Below are 14,667 nucleotides of genomic sequence, written 5' to 3'. Positions count from 1 at the left end.
CTGTGTTGCCTACTTTAGAAACATGCTGCCATGAAAGTGATTTTGTCCAGCTTACGGACACCAGGCATTACTCCTGAGTACGACCTTTCTAACAAGCTGCTCTCCACGCATGTTCTCAATGTTGTCTCACCCACGCAGCACATGGGCCAGGCCTCCCATACTCTGCTCGCTGCTCTTTGGGTGATCTTGCTTCTTGCGTGCTTCAGCTTCCAGTCTCACCAACTCCTTCCTGCATGGTAGCCTCGACTTCTCTTTCAGTTCTGCTCAATTGCAAGTGAAGATGTGTCTTCTCTCCAAGTCTAATCCTCCCCTCTGCTTTTGACCACATTCCCTCCCACATTCTTTAGGACTTGTAATCATTCATCTTCCTCTCAGCTTCTCTTGAAGGGAGGCCCTCAGGCAGCAAAAGCATTAGGGTCCTGGGGCAGAGACTGCAGGTTGCCAACCCAATGTCCAAGATTCTCCAATTCTACTCTAGCGACAATAGAATCAGCTAAAAGGGTAGGTCCCCAACCTCCCTTGAGCTATGGATGGACAGAGAGAGTTGGGCAGAGGTGGGCTGGGAGTTCTGGGCAACATTCTTAAGAGGGACAGACAACTGGCACGTGCCCCTTGGGGCTAGTCCCTTCAGAGGTATGGAGGTCATTGCAGCCTTCTCGGGCTACAGGGCATCTTCGTGGAGGCAAAGCAGTGAGGGTAATACTTCTGAAGACACTGGGGCTGCTGTACCCAGCCCTGGACACCCTCTCTGGACTTCTGTTACTGGGAAAGGACAAACTTCCATCTTGGTGTCTGTTAGTAGCAGATGACTCATTTGCTGATAAAGCCACCTGCCCGTCACCAGTCAAAGAAAACAACCTCTAACAGCCATTCCAGCTTTCTATTTCACACAGTCAAATGACTTGACAAAATGGAAGAGCAGACTGTGTTCCCTCCTCTGCTCTACCAGCACCACCTCTCAGCATCTTCATGAACCAGAACTTTGGACTTCATTTCCAATGTGTGAAGGACTAGATACTCTCAACAACCCATCCAGTAACAACTCAAACTTATTTTTAATGTTTTTAAATATCCCACTAAGCTGACAAGAAAAAGAAAAATTCTGAAAGGCTAGGAACAAGGTGAAAGCAGAACTCCAGAAAGTGAAGGGGCAGGGCCCTCGACTTGTTTTCTCCCAAGAGGCACATAACAAATCTTGGTGACACTAAGCTTCTATTAGAATGAACTTGTGGGGTATGGGTGACAGGAGACAAGCCTGGGGAGTACCTAAGTTGCATAATATGGGATCCCCCTGCAAACTGGAATCCCAAAGGACTGCCTTCATTGTTAGGGGGAACTGGTGCTAGTTGGAAAAAAGAGAACACGGTTGTCCTGAGAAGCCAGCTTACCTTCCCTCATGTAGATTTGCCGTTTGAGTTTTCATGTTATGTGAGGTCTAAAGAACCTCTCAAAGGAAGCTGTTTTTGGTTTTTTGGGAAGTCTAAAATAAGATGTTAGAAGTAAATCTAAAACAGTAATCACAATAAATAAAAGTGGATGCCTATCTTAATCGCCTTACCAAGTGATCAAGTCACAATCATGTTCCTAGGTTTACCCAATGGATTTGGAAACATGTCCACATGAAAACCTGCACACAAATGGTTACATAAGCTTTATTCATAATCACCAAAAACTTGAAACAACCAAAATGTTCATCAATAAATGAAAGGATAGACTGTGGTACGTCAATCAATACTATGGTATGTTTTTCATCGATTAAGAGAAATGAGCTATCAAGCCCCACAAAACACAGATGATAAAAACACAGATGCTAAGTGAAATAAGCCAGTCTGAAAAGGCTTCATACTATACGATTTTAATTATATGACATTCTGGAAAAGGCAAAACTGTGAAGATGATAAAAACAATGGTTACTAGGGGTTCAGGAGGAGGATAGGATTGTTGAATAGGTAAAGCATATGGGATTTTTAGGGAGTGAAACTTCTAAATGATGTGATAATGACCACAGGCATTTGTTAAAACCTATAGAACTTTAGAGCACAAAGAGTAAATCTTAGTATATGCAAATTTTGAAAAATCACTTAGGAGGCCTGGAGATCCATGGAAGGAATGCAAAATGTGACAAAAGCAATCTAATTGTATTACAAATGTATGAAACCACCTCAAAGCAGGGGGTGGGAAAGATGCCGACCTAAGTAGCACTGGAAATGATGGCATCTGTAAGATGACAGGCAAAAGGAACCGTAGTGATCACTCTAGTTGGTAAAGTTGTTGCTCATAGGGGTATGAGTTAACAGGATACTGCTATTCATATATACTAGTGCTGAACAATTAAATGAATGGCCAGAAGGGGTTGGGAGCCAGGTTTCTTACTGTTAGAGTGGGAGGTTGCAGAGAAGCGAGAGGAGGAGGTGGGGATGACCCATGAAGTAATGGATTAGAGCTGGAGACAACATGAACTCATGTTTAGCTTAATCTAGATACAGATGGCTACGGAGAGAAATATTTAAGTGGTGCATTTACATGGGTTAGTGTACACACACATATATACACATATATCTTTGCTCCGTCAGCTGAGGGGGCCCTAAAAGCCAATCGCAAAGACCACACCTGCTACTCAGATCTGCATTTCTAATCCCATTCTCCAAAAAAGGAACCAGGGCTCCTTGAGAAATACCTAATTCTAACACTAGATCAAGAAATATACAAGATGAGCCCGGAGCATCTTGTAGTGCCAGAAAGTAAGGTGCTAAACAACCCCCCCCCCCAAAATCACAATGATGGGAGTATGTCAAAGGGATACAGGAGCCAACTGAGAGCTCCCAATGGCTAAAGCTCGGACAATTTGAACAACAAAATAAATATCGGGGCTGCCTAGTTAGCTCAGTTGGTTAGAGTGTGGTGTTGTAACACCAAGATCATGGGTTTGGATCCCTGCACCAGCCAGCTGTAAAAAACCAAACCAAACCAAAACAAACAAAAAATATTGGATTATAACCCAAAGTATAAAGTAAATATCCATGAGTCCATACCGATAAATGATTGAATAAATAAATAAGTGGGGGAGAAGAGACCATCTCCCATGCAGAATTCCAAATAACGTGTCAGATACTCTGCACTTAAAATATTCCACTCTTTCAGGGTAGGTTGCACATAGAAACTTCCTTCCAAAATGTACAAGATGGAAAGAGGGTGGGGAGTAACTTTATAGTACAAGAACCTAACACTTACCTGATCCATGTGATCAAAGTCAAAATCAACAGTGATAAGTCCTGTTGATAGTACGGACCCTGGATGTGATATTACGAAAATGACACTTACCTGTTTGGTCTTCTTCCAAAAAACCCATAAACAAGACAAAAACATCTAATAAATCCCAGGTGAGGAACATTCTATAAAATAGCTGACCAGAACTCCTCAAAACTGTCAAGGTCATCAAAAACAAGAAAAATCTGAGAAACTGTCACAAGCAAGGGGACCCTAGGGAAACATGGCAACTAAATGGAATGTGGTGTCCTGAATGGGGTCCTCCAACAGGAAAAGAACATTAAGTGAAAACAAAGGAACTCTGAATCAGGGTGAACCTTATTTAATAATTATGTATCAATAGAGATTCATTAATTTAAACAAATGTACCATACTAATGTCAGATAGTAATAGAGGAAACTGGGTGCAGGATATATGGGCACTCTCTGTACTATCTTCCTAACTTTTCTGCAAATCTATATGCTAAAAAAATCAAATTTATTTTCAAAATATGATGGTTCACCAAGCATGTCAAATGGAAATTGTAACTCACGCAAGAAAGACAGTGCTCAGTTCTTGATTGTCATATGTCTACAGTAAAGGGCTAGAACTGAAGGGCCACGCAGGTCTTAGTTTGGGTCTGTGCAAAAGCGAAGCCTGAGCCAGGACTTGGGTGCAGAGTTTATTTGAGAGGAGGTCCCAGGACGCAGGAGTGAGGATTTTGGAGACAGAGGGGAAAGGCTGATACAAGAGTGAGAATCTGAGGGTGGCTGGAGGCAGTGGGAACACTAAGGAGCACACGACAACCTCCCAGAGTTGTCCACCCACCGATGGGAACCTGGCTTCTTTCTCCTCAAGTCCTGGACCCCTCTGTTTGAGGGCTGCTCCAGGGGAGTTAACTGCCCCGCACTTCTGGGCTGTGCTTGCACGAAGGCTGAGCCAGGTCTGTGCGCTGGAGGACTGAGCAGGTGACACAGTGTGGATGCTGGAGGTACAATATAAGCCTGAATGTGCATGGGAATTAGTGTTACACATTTGAAAGGCCTCGATTAGACATTCAAACATAGGTTTGTCATATATCCCTCTTGTTTATACATAAAAAGAAAGAAGTAAAATAAATTGGGTAAGTTACTCCTAAAATGTCCTTCAGTCCAGTTCTGATGCCTTTTTTGCTAGTTTTGATGCAGCACTTTCTCGATCCTACCAGAAGGTGGCACAGAATGACAACTTGCTCATAATTGCCACCTGGCCAACAGCAACCATACGTGGACTCAGAGATGTTGAAAATGAGAGAAGAATGTGCTTAGAATTGATGAAATAACATGTTTTTATCCCACAGTGGATGAAAGTGTGTTAGGTTATTTAACTTGCTTTAGCTTTTAATTTTAAAAGCAAATCATTAACTCTCCGAATCTGTTTACTGACATTTCAGATGTCAAAAATACCAACTTCTATTTTTTTTTTTTTTGGGACCGGCCGCACCGCACTCAGCCAGTGAGCGCACCGGCCATCCCTATATAGGATCCGAACCCGCGGCGGGAGCGCTGCTGCACTCCCAGCGCCACACTCTCCCGAGTGCGCCACGGGGTTGGCCTCAAAATACCAACTTCTTAGTAAGAAAAATGTTATTACTATTCCTTGAATACTTATTAAGGTGAATACAGTTTTTTTAAAAAATTAAAAACCAGTACTTTTTTGGTAACTTTCTCTTAGGATTAAAAAATTTTAACAAAACAAAGATAAAAAACAACAACAAATTTTAACAGAACATTTTGAAATACACATATAATATGTAAAAAGTTGTAGTTAGTAACATGTTGAATAATAAACAAGTCAATTATTTGCTTTTTAGCAAATGTTACAGAAAAGCATAAAAAAAACTTACAACTTTCTGTTCTATCTGGGATTTGAGATACCCAAATAAAACAGTGTAATACACACACACACACACACACACACACACACACACACACACACACACACACATACATGCATGCACACGCTATCTAACTGCAGTAAACTAGATCAAACTTGGGGTAGCCCCAGGTTACCTCCCAGGTTACCTCTCGTACTGACTCTGGGCCCCAAAGGCTTTCTGATTCTAATTTGGTTTCCCAATCCTGGGAACAAAATGTGAGACGTCCAGTACACTTGGCAGTTACATTTCTTACACAGTAGTTATAGTTCTAAGAAATTGTATAAGTTAGTATATAAAATAATAAAGTGATAATATCTAATATATAATGTATTAATTAATATAATAATAAATGTAAGCAATAATAAAATTAATTGTATAAATTAATGCTACAGTCCCCAAACTGTGCATTGAGATGCTCCAGACCTCTGCAGCAAGTTCATTGCAGCAAAATATTCCAAGTTTTCAAGGGAAACACTGCAATAATGCACATTTATTGACTATCACAGGAACTTATAGTTCCAAGTAGTTCATGGTTTCAATGTTAGCTTGTGCTATATTCCTTTTGATGATGTCATATCTTTCTGAAGCTAGGTTCTAGGCGGTTGCTGTTATAAAAGCAGGTACAGCTCAAAAATTAGCTTGGAACAGAGAATGAGGTGGTGGTGTTTGAACAAATTCCAAGGTTGAAGAGACTGTACAGTGTCCAACAGGCGCTCATTAAAGTGTCCCTTTAATGAGCAATAGAGGAAGCATGTTATTTTTGTTTCAATGTTCAAATATATATTTTTCAGGCAGCTAAAGGTTTTTAAAACACAAAAGCTTATTAAGTTGTATGACTCTAATTACTTAATAAAAGAAACTATTAGATATTTCTTTTGGCTTATGGGCACAGTGAAAAACCTACTGAGCCATGAACCAATGGAAGTTTAGGAAACTGAATTAATAAATTGGTATTCTGGTTTATAATTAAATCTGTTTAATTATATGTTGGTTGGTACCAATCCATCCTGAGACCTGATTGAGTTAACAAAGGAGATTGTTAAGAACTAGACCATTAAACCTGGGGTGACTCCGAATTACCCCCAAATGACCAATCTTCCTGGACCAAGTGGCTTTATCTTTACCTTTATCGTCACCTACAGCAGAACTTGAGCCTCTCATGGTGCCTATATAGTGTGCTGAACCTCCCTGTGCATCAATTTTCTCATCTGTGAAGAGGATCCAGCCTGTAAGGATCCCTTCTGAGGATTAAATGAGGTAAGATTTGTGAAGTACTTAGAAGAGTTTGGTGGTGTTGGGAAAATAGAATAGTTTGGTCAGGGCCCTCACCTCGGGTCCAGCTGGTTGTGCTTCAGCACGTCCATTGTAAGCAGAGTGTGTGTGTGTGTGTGTGTGTGTGTGTGTGTGTGTGTGTAGTTAGTGCTCATGCGCGCCAATGTATCTTTTTAGTTTTGTTGCTATTCTTGAGAGAGAGAGAGAAGTTTTAGTGAAGCAGGCGGGCTCCAAGGACCTTTTGGCTGGTTACCTAGCTCATAAACCTGCGTGAAGGGGTATGGGGACCCAGCCTGGCATGTGAAGGGTTTGTGGCATCATGAACAGGATGAAGAGTGTCACAATTCGCGATGTCAACAGCATTCCAGACATTAGCCTTAGCTCCACGTTAGCCACCGCCATGGCACGGCAGCTGGTATTTTATTGCTGCCCCTGTTGTAATAGTACTAATCATCATCAGCAGCAGCATCCTATTTTGAAAGCATTGAGGCTTTGGCATCATGAAAGATTTTCTAATTTGAGATTAACTGCTTGGTCTATACTTACAGTTATAAACCGGACCTCACTTGACCCAGGAACTCTCTCTTTTTTTTTTTTTTTTTGCTGGCCTGTACAGGGATCGAGCCCCAGACCTTGGTGTTATCAGCATCACACTCTAACCAACTGAGCTAACCAGCCGGCCAAAAACTCTTAAGGTAAGTGCATCAGTTCAATTTGGGGAGAATCTTAAATTACATCTTTTAATGTTCTCAGCTGGGGAACTTCACATGGCTTTCTTTTTATATTTACACCATTACACAATGTAAAATACTTCCTATACTTTTTCACATTTTTCTTAGAATCTTAAGACATACCATCTCTCTCTAGGTCATCTTGGTGCCTTAGCCAGTGGAAGTCTATCAGTAAAAAGCACATGAGGCCTTTATGTTTTCGCAGTGTGGCATTTATCACTTTCCAAGACAACTCTCCTCCACATGAACTAAATGCTGGGGTTTTTTGCCTTGATTTTCTTTATCTAAAGTCCTCATTGCATCACATTGATTGGGTTATCTCAGACTACTCATCAGCTGTCTTAACAGGCTGCCCCTGTAGATTACGGGCATGGCATCCACGTGGAAAGACAGAGGTGGTTTGAGCAATATGAGGCCATGTGCTAGACTGTGTAGCATCTGAGCTAGGTTTTTTTTGTTTTGTTTTGTTTTTTAATCTTCAGGGATTTCTAGACGTAAATTCTTTTAGAATAATGTACAGTCACATTCAGAGAGAATAGGATGAAGGTCACTAGGTTTCCAGACACATTTTCTATTTTCAGTTGTGTGAGAGTCTGAGGGGAAACTAGCACCAGACAGGTGCAGGCCATGAAGCAGAACGAAAGTTCTCTGAACTTGAGAACTTCCTCCCAGGCTTCTCGTTTTGTCTTTTCTAAGTGGCCTCATTAGATCCCGCTGCTTATATTGTGCCCAGCATATTCTGGGCAGTAAGAAGTCTTGGGAGAGTGAACTTTCAGTGTCAGTGGATACATTTTTATCCTTCAATTAGTAAATAATTGATAGGAGAGGGAATTTCTTCAAACTGGGTTCTGAGTCACGTAGTATCTGTTCCCAGTGATTCTGTAATGGTGCAGCTTGAATGAATTAGACGCGCTTCCTCCCAGAACTGTCCCGGTGTCCGCTCATGCTTGTCACCTTCCATAGTTCTGACCCTCCACCCAATAAGCACGTGATTTAAAGAAAGAAAGGGGCAATGTAGGAAGGACAAAAGGGAAGGAGAGAGGGAGGAGAAGAGGAGGGAGGAGAAAATCAATGACGTTTGAAGGTCCTGTGTTCGCAATTATTATTATTATATATTTTTTCTTGTGGCTGGCCAGTATGAAGATCTGAACCCATAACCTTGGTGTTTCAAGGCTGCTCTCTAACCAACTGAGCTAACCAGCTAGACCTGTAATTTTTTTTTTTTTTTTTAAGCTGGCTAGTATGGGGATCTGAACTCTTGACCTTGGTGTTATAACACTGTACTCTAACCAACTGAGCTAATTGGCCAGCCCAGCAATTATTTTTAAGTTAATGAGCTTGTCTCTTCTCTTCTACAAATAGAGCAGCAGGTGGGTAAGAAGCTATGTCATTTTTATTAAGGCTTTTGTTTGGAAAGGATCAACGAAAGGGAAGCTTTTGTTAATTTTTGGTTGATACCTAGAGGGGAGGAGACTTGTAAAGGATTTTTGCCTGACTTAATGGCTCCCCAATCAGGGTTTGACTCCATGGATCTAGGAAAAACTTTTAAATGGCAGAAGTAGAGTTAGGAAAAAGAGTTTCTGTTAGAAGGTCACAAAGCATTATCCTTTACTGATCAGGATGTACTTGTGGGTATGTATAAATGTTTACAGAAGCAAAGAAACCCAACCCCAAAGAGCTTTTGAAGGTCCTCGAAGGCCACTATCATGCAGTGTCCTCTTTTGGAGACAGCAGGCCTGCTGAGTAAGCACACAAGAACTGAGGGAACTCAATGTGTACCCAAATAAAACGACTGCTAAGTGGGGGCTTGCAGGAGAAGAAGCAATCTCTGGCTGCATGTTTGGCAGCAGCAATGTAAATTAGCCCTTGCCCGGGGCCTGCAAGAAATCAGGTCAGGACCAGGAGTCATCATGAGGCTGGACTGAAAGATGCATGATGAACTTGCCCTTTCCTAGGGAAACAGTAGCTTTTTATTGGATTTTTCTCAAGGTATGCCAAATAGGTGGGTTTCCCTGGACCCTCTGACCACATCTTTGCAAGGCAAGGGAGAAGGAAACAAAGAATGCCGAGTAGATGCTGGAGGCTAGAGGCGGAGTCGATGCTTAGACTAACAAGACTGGAGCAGAAGCAAAGCACCTACCCCATGATTTAACAGCATACATTCTGGAGCTACGTGTGACCTCAGTTTGAATGCTGTCTTTGCTGCTTGATATTTGTGTGACTTTGGGCAAGTTACTTAATTTTTCTGAGCTTCTGTTTTCTCCACTGTAAAACAGAGACAATAATAGCATGGCCCTCACAGGGTTCTTATAAAGATGAATATTATAATTATGATATAAGTTAATATCTGCATCTTGCTTAGAACAAGGTGTCACACACAGCAAGCACTAAGTTCTTATCATGTAAACTTATACTTAGTATGGACCTGGAGTTCCAGTTGCTAATGCTGCCCAGTGACCCACTGCAAGCACAGAGGCGTGAACAACCACAGTTTCATTGTGCTCACAAACTCCACGGGTCAAGGCCAATGGGGCATGGCTTGCCTTTGCTACACAATGTCTGGGGCCTTGGTAAGGAAGACTCAGGTGTCCAGGGCTGTGTCATCACTCGCACATCTGGGGCCAGGCTGGGTGGCTTGAGGCTGGGCTAGGCTGGGACTGCCAGTCAGGCACCCACATCTCCTTCGTCATAGCTCCTGCTTTGTGCACTGTGGTAGCTGGGTTCCAAGAGGGAGTGTCCCAAGAGCAAGCAAGTGAAGAGGGCCAGAAAGAAGTCGTGTGGACTTTCGTGACCTAGCCCCAGGCGTCACAGTGTCACTGCCACTACATTCTAGTGGCTGAAGCGTCACAAGCCAGCTAAGATTCAAGGAGAGGGGATCCAGACCCCACCTCTCCATGGCATGTAGGCGGACAGGGAGAGCCTCAACCACCTCCACAGCATTGGACACCCCATATGCATTGCTTAAGCAGGCACAACTGCTGCACCAGGTTCTTTCAGAAGCAAAAGTCCCAAGTTGACTTTGTTTACCCCGCTGGGTGGGCCTGACAGAAAGGACTCTAAGCATCGGCACCCTCTTTCATGTTGACTGCAGCACAGGACTTTGAAGTGACTTGTAAAGGCCACAGAGCCAGGATCAGAGCCTGATTCTCCATTTTTCTTCCTGCTAGCACAGCCACTGATAAATCCCATTACCTGAATTCTGTGCTGAGTTGCTATTCTTATCCCACTGAGATTGCCTGTGTGCCATTGTTTTAATTACAGGCTGTTATTTCATTTAAAAAATCAGTGATAAGATGAAGGGTACTGTCATTTTAAAAGCCAGACTCCTGGCCTATAAACTCATCAGTGAATCAGAAGACAAATGTTCCCATTGTGCTGGTTAAAAATAGGAGCAATGGAAAAAGCAACAGAATGAGATGAATGCCATTAAAGTGTAATTACATTTACTGTAAATGGGAGCCCTGGGAAGGAAGAGTCAATTGCAGACAGGGAAGCTCTATCAGAGCCTGTGACATGGAAAACCCAAAGCCTCACCTGATGGCTGCTTTTTTGTTTTGAATTTTTTTAAAACTTATTTATTTATTATTATTATTATTTTACATTCTAACATGTTGTGGAGCATGGGAAAGGAAGTGAGGAGAGGAATGGGGGACGGAGGATGGGGGTCAGGGCTGGCGCATGGTCAGCTGCTTCTCTGGCCTGGTTGCAGGGGGTGGGCAGTCATGGCAGAGGCCCGTGGGCCTCCCCCAATCTCTGGCTGGGGAGCCCAGGGGGCTTCTGGGGGTGGCTCGGTCATCGCTGGGCTGATGCGGGCCTTGAGGGGACATAGATGAGACCCCTGGGACCCCCCACCCTGGCTCGGGAACCCAGGGCACTTCAGGTGGCTTGAATTTTTATAGCGTATGTTGTTACAGATTGTACTTAGTGTCCATTACTCTTATTAGGGGCATTTGAAAGAAGTGCGTCACTCCAAAGGAAAAAAGAACCATATTATGATCACCTTGAGTCTCAGAATGCAGTTTTTCTGTTGTTCTTTTACCTTAACAGTCAAGTGTAGTAGCTGGATTAGACATATTTGAAAGGCAGGGCTTATTTTTTCTTTTAATAAAAATAGCTTGTGGTTTTCTAATTTTAAAACAATACATTCTTGCCATATAAAATTGTTTTAAATATACAAAGAAAGTAAACATTATTCTAAATCCAGCCACCTGCAGGTAAAGCACTGTTAACATTTTGAGGAACATCCTTGCAAACCACAGTCTTTGTGTGGGTTTATAGATAGTTCTAACTTTTTTGTTGCTGTTGTCAAAGCTCAGCAATATATTCTGAGCTTATCTTTTTATAAAAATCAGTATAGAGTTACATGGTCATGTCTAACGGCTAACTGGTATTCCATAGTATCAGCATGTCATAATTTATTTGTTAATCATGACAGTGTTATCATTAATAAGTACTGTTTTGGCTCATATCTAAAAATTATTTTTTTACTTTAATGAAAGACAAATTATTTCAAGTTTATATATATAACTATATACATCATTATATATAAGTATATAAACTATGCTTTAATGAACATGTTGCATCTTTATGTACTTGGCCAATAATTTTTTTAGGATATATTCCTACAGTGGGCTTTCTGGGAAAAAGATATATACATTTACTATTTTGATATCTATTACCAAATTTCCCTCTGGAAATGTACTAGTTTATACTCCTACACTTTTGTCAGCATTAGGTATTATAAATCTTTAAATCCATACCAATACAACACGCTATTTTAAGTTTCATGTAATTGGCCATTTGTATGTCTTTTGAAGAATTACCTGTTCTTTACCATTTTTATTGAGGTGTTTCTGTATTTTTTATTGATTTGTGGCATATGAAGGATACTAGCACTTTGTCATGTGTTTAGTCATTTTTCCTTAGTTTATCTTTATTTTTGAACTTGTTTATTTTTGTTTTGTTTCATTTTAATTTTGTCATATAGAAGAGTTACACAGTTAAATGCTTCAGTGTTTTCTTTCATGGTTTCTAGCAGTACACTGAACTTACCTAAGCCCAGATGAAAAAATGGCACCTATGTTTTTCCTGGTTTTAATGTTTTCATTTGCTCTGTTATAATTCTGGTATAAGAAATCTAGATTTATTTTTCATCCCAAATGGTTATACAATTAGGATTTACTTTTTTAAGTTGGCTGGAGAGGTAGAGGAAAAAGAGATGGAAGGAAATGGAAACTGAAGGCGGGACTGGGTTCCCTGTCTGAATCTTCCTCCGCAGCTTCCTTTCTCTGCAGCGGTGGAAGAATAAGGGAAACCAACAGGGCTTTAGATCTTGACTTCCTGGGAATGTTTGTTGAAGCCAGGAATAAAATCGAGACAATACCCCAAAACATGAAACCCAAGTTAGCTTCAATGATAAAGGGTATGATAACAGGATGCTCCATGTACAGAAAAGTTTCCACTTCCCTCAGAGGCCGCCCTTCTCTGGGCTGATTCCTCAACCATTGGTGCCTAAGTTTCCTTTACTTCTTTCTATAGTGGTGCAGTATTAATGTTAATGCTGACTCCTTCTGATGGTGAGCAGCACTGGGTGTTTCTGGCCTAGAAACCCCCGGAGGATAGGTACTGACCAACTCACTTGTGTCCTCTGCATTCACTCACGTGGTCCCTGGCACAGAGCTAGTGCTCAGAAGGCCTTTGCTGGAACAAAAGAAAATGCATGTCCATAAGGCTCTTATGCTGATTTTGTTGGGTTTACAGTAGAGATTAGTCACCACTAGGTGTAATGATGAGTCAAGTTAAATTTTGGCTCATAGCTAAAAATTTTGTTTTTACTGTATTCATTTTCTCATGCATACTTTCAATCTTTCAACAAGCACCTGTTGAGTGTCTGCTGCATGCCAAGCATGTGCTGGTGCTGGGATCCTGCTCTGGCTGAGCTTGTGGACCTGGTGAGTAGAAAACTACAGTGGGTGCTGAGATAAGGAACAAAGGCCCCATAAAGGCACACAGGACAGGCTCCTGGTTATGCTGGAAGAGTCGGGAGCAGCTTCCTGAGCGAGCTTCTAAGGTGAGTTTTGAAGAAAGAGGACAGGTAAGAAATTCAGTTCATACTTTCTCCCAGTAAATTCAGGACAGGATGGAGGCCTGAAAGCTATCCACATTTTGTTCTTATTGAGTGCTGAGCTTTTAAAACTTATCAGGAAGCGGTGGCAGAAGTTTGTATATCTTTTGAAGAACTACCTTCCTTTAACCATTTCCCCCCCATCTTCCATTTCACTCTCTTGCTGGTTCAGGTGCTCTCCCCACTTCTGGCTTCTATGGAATGGCTGCTAGTGGTGTGTGTAACACTCAGGGGCTCTCACCCTCCAACCAGTTGCCAGAACCCTGGGGGAGGCTTCCTTCCCACCAGCTGTGGCCCTGGCTGTGGACCAGATGTTGCCTAGAAATCCAGTGAACACCTCTCCAGCGAGGTTGGAATCCCAGCCAAGTTTGTTCTTTCTTTGGGTACTCTCTGTTAGCCCCAGGCTATTCTTCATAGCCCTTTTTCCCCCTTCTCAGTAGGATTTCTTGTTACTGGTTAACATTGATTAATGTGTATGGATTTGGAGTTGAGAAGCAATAAATTGTACATAAGCTTGGCATTTCTTGCAATAGACTCAAACTGGAAATAACCCAAATGTCCATCTATAAAAAATGAATGAATAAACAAACTGTAGTAGAGACATGCAAAGGAATATGTGCCAAGGAGGAGCTCAGAGTTGAATACCCTACAAACTGGGAAGGAACTTTCAGACCAAAGAATAAAGTAGGCAAATCTATACAGGTTACAGTTTTATGAAAAGGATAACTTACATACAGGGAAGGTCACACACACAGCAAAGAATCAGACATTTACAGCAGATGTGATTTCACTCTTTTTCTCTCTCTGGCTTTTAGGCAAGGCTTATGTAACATAACTTCAAAGAAATAACTTGAGAAAAATATATTTCCTGTGATCTATGAAGCAGGGTGTTTGTGACGCTTGTGAACAGACTAGTTGGCATTGCGATAAGTCATTTACTCCCCAAACCCTATGTTCCTGCTCTGCTTGCCTTAAGGTTAATCTCTAACTGGTCAGTGAAACAAAGGATGAGGTTAAACAGGAATCAACACAGGAGTGGGGCACAAGATGCTGTTAGATCTGTTCACCCTCTAACAGAATAGTACACTGCAGAGAAAAATGACTGGATTGTAGCCATGCAGAACCACATGGATGAGTTTTAGAAATATAATGTTGAGCAGGGGGGTAAGCTGCAGAAGATAATATATAGTATTATTCTGTATTTATTGAGCTCAAAAACAAGCAAAATGACATGACATATTATTTAACTGGACATAATACATGTTTTTTTTTAACAAGCAATTTTTTTAATGAGCTATTTTTAAAGGAGCAAAGTAATTTTAAAAACCAGGGAATTGTTTCATTTGCCCTGTTCAAATTACTGGTATGGTTTCTGT

Source organism: Cynocephalus volans, chromosome 14 (assembly GCF_027409185.1).
Source record: "Cynocephalus volans isolate mCynVol1 chromosome 14, mCynVol1.pri, whole genome shotgun sequence".
Classification (NCBI taxonomy): domain Eukaryota; kingdom Metazoa; phylum Chordata; class Mammalia; order Dermoptera; family Cynocephalidae; genus Cynocephalus; species Cynocephalus volans.
This window is presented reverse-complemented; position numbering follows the sequence as displayed.